Source organism: Echinops telfairi, unplaced genomic scaffold (assembly GCF_000313985.2).
Source record: "Echinops telfairi isolate 266 unplaced genomic scaffold, ASM31398v2 ScPeMD7_7468;HRSCAF=8506_0, whole genome shotgun sequence".
In the NCBI taxonomy this organism is placed as follows: domain Eukaryota; kingdom Metazoa; phylum Chordata; class Mammalia; order Afrosoricida; family Tenrecidae; genus Echinops; species Echinops telfairi.
In genome coordinates, this window is record NW_022111369.1 from 26,066,645 (window position 1) to 26,069,394 (window position 2,750).

The 2,750-nt window shown below is 35.9% G+C and overlaps 1 non-coding gene across 1 annotated transcript; it reads left to right on the plus strand.

Moving 5' to 3' along the window:
* The first annotated feature begins 915 nt into the window (after nt 1–915).
* LOC115873430 lies at nt 916–1,053 on the plus strand. Its single transcript, XR_004048427.1, has one exon. It is a non-coding gene; the product is annotated as a small nucleolar RNA SNORA47 (small nucleolar RNA).
* Nucleotides 1,054–2,750: the final 1,697 nt, after the last annotated feature.

A 2,750-nucleotide genomic window follows, 5' to 3' on the forward strand; every position in this document is an offset into this window, starting at 1 on the left:
CTTATTCATATGCAGGGCCTGCTGATAAGTCCCAGCCTCATCTCAATGTTGTATAGCTTCAAATGGATGTTCTCTCTTTTCTCCCTTCTTGAAGGAGTTGCCCCACTCAACATGAGAGGGCACATAATGATTAGTAGATAGACTTTCAATCTCTTTGTTTGAGAATGTGTCCTTTAAGATTTGTCTAATTGGTGTTTCCCCTTATAGTAGAGGACTCATACAATATTTGTCCTTTTGTGATTGGTTAACTTCACTCTGTCTTTTTCATACCACTGGTTCACTGCTGTACAGAAATACAGTTGATTTCTGGTTGTTAATTTTGTATCCTGCTACCTTGATGACCCCCCCACCCCCACCCCAGTTGTTTCTGGTAGGTGTTTTGGTGAAGCCATTTGCGTTTTCCACATAGGATATGTATAGGATCATATCTTCTGCAATAGTGAGAGCTGCACTTCTTTGTGTATTTGTATTCGCATGATGTCTTTTTGTTGTCTGATAGTTCTAGCTAAGACACCAGCACGGTGCGGAATAATGATGGTAAGAGGGGACATCTTTTCTGGTCCCTTTTTCCAGTTGAAATGTTTCTGGAATTTTCCGTTGGCTATTGGTTTTTCATATGTAGCTTATATTATGTTAAGGGATTTCCCTTTGATTCCTATTTTGTTGTGTTGTGATAAAAAATGGGGTTGGATATTGTCCAATGCTTTTTTGCTGCATCTATTGGTTTGATCATGAGGTTTTTATTCTTTGCTTTATTTATGTGGTGAATTACATTGATTGTTTTTCATATTTTGAACCATCCCTGCATCCCTGGAATGAATCCCACTTGGTCATGGAGAATTTGTTTGTTTGTTTGTTTTTTGATATGACGTTGGTTTCTATGGTTCAAATTTTTGTTGAAAAATTTAGGGTCTGTGGAGGACTGAGAAGGCGAGGCAGCGCTGTACCATGCTGCCGTCCACTGGTTAAGGCCTCCGAAAGTGAAGGGTCGCCAGGGCAGAGGATGCTCCTCTGCCACCTTCAGAGGGTCAGTGCTCTGCTGGCTGACATTGTAAAAAAAAATTTTTTAATATAAATAAATACATTTTTAAAAGAGAGAAAATTTCAAAGTCTATATCCATGAGATATACTGGTCTATAATTGTTTGCCTTTGTGGGGGCTTTCCCTGATTTTAGTATCAGTGTTCGCCCGGCTTCATAGAATGAGTTAATGAGTTTGTTGTCTTTTTCTATATTGTGGAATGGTTTGTGTAGTATTGGAGTCAGATGTTCTCTGAATACTTGGTAGAATTCTCCTGTGAAACCATTTGGTCCTGGGCTTTTCTTGTTGGTAGCTTCTTAATGATCTGATCTATTTCTTCTGTTATAAGTCTGTTGAGTTTTTAATATCTGTCTGTATTAATTTGAATGGGTCCTGTATTTCTAGGTAGCTGTGAATTTTTTCTAGATTATCAAATTTGTTTCAATACAGTTTTTCATAGTGTGTTATTATTCTTTTTATTTCATTTGGATCTGTTGCAATCTCTCCTTTTTCACCTTTTATTATTGGTATTTGCATCTTTTCTTTTTTGCCCTTGAAGTTTGTAAGTGGTCTTTCTATTTTGTTAATCCTTCCAGAGAACTGGCTTCTTGTCTTGTTGATTTTCCATTATTTTTCTGTTTTCTGTGTTATTTATTTCTGCTTTGGTCCTTAGGATTTCTTTCCTTCTCTTATTTATTTTCAGTCACAAGTTTTATTTTAAAAGATCACTTTAATTTTATTTTGTAATAAATTTAGCAGATATGCTATATTTAGCTATATCCTTTAAAAGTTGAAGCATTAAACGGTGACAATCTTTACTGTCAACCCTAACTAATTCTATAGTCATCGTATTTCGTAATGCTTTCTCGTGGAGAAAAAAGAGTCCAGGCAGAAACCTTTTGGGGGGTTTAACTTGTTGTCTCTTTTTCCAGTTCTTGATTTTTCTCAGGAAGTTGATTTTGAGTTTCTCCTTTATCTTTCATGTGTGTGTTGTTTGCTATACATTGGCCTTTTATTACTGCTTTTGCTGTGTTCCCAAAGTTTTGATATGTTGTGTTATCATTCTTGTTTATCCAAAGGAATTTTTTTATTTCATCTTTTATTTGCTTTATTACCCAATCACTTTTTAGTATTATGCTATTCAATCTCCATTTGTGTGTCATTATGTTAATGTTCCTTTTATTATTGATTTCTGATTTTATAGCGTTGTGGTCTAAGAATAGAGGCCATAGGATCTCAGACTCTTCTTTCATCTATTGTTTGAGTGTAATCATCATTCTGTCAAATTCTCATCCTGGTAATTCCATAACCTGTTCAATTTCAGGCATTCCATTTAGATCTGGTGGGTATTCAGTTATTTTTGTGTGTTTCTCTTTTTGTGTATGTGATCTGATACCTTCTGTTGTTGACATGTTGGTGTAGCTGTTAGATTTGTTATGGAGGTGGGCTTACCTGGGAGTAGTTAACTCTGTTAGTTGGTGCAGTATACGGGTGGTAGGCACGTTAGAGGAGGGAGAAGAAAGGAAAAAGGGTGAAAAATGGAGGGAGAGGGTGTGTTAATTGGTAGGGTACCAGAAGGGAAGTTAACAACAACAAAAAATTCTGGTTAGAGAAAATTTTATTTTTTTAATTTTAAGAGTAGTGTCAGCTTTTGGTTTGATGAGGATGAGATGGAAAGGGGATATGGTAAAGGGGATATGAAATTGAAGTTTAGATATTCACACGAAAGA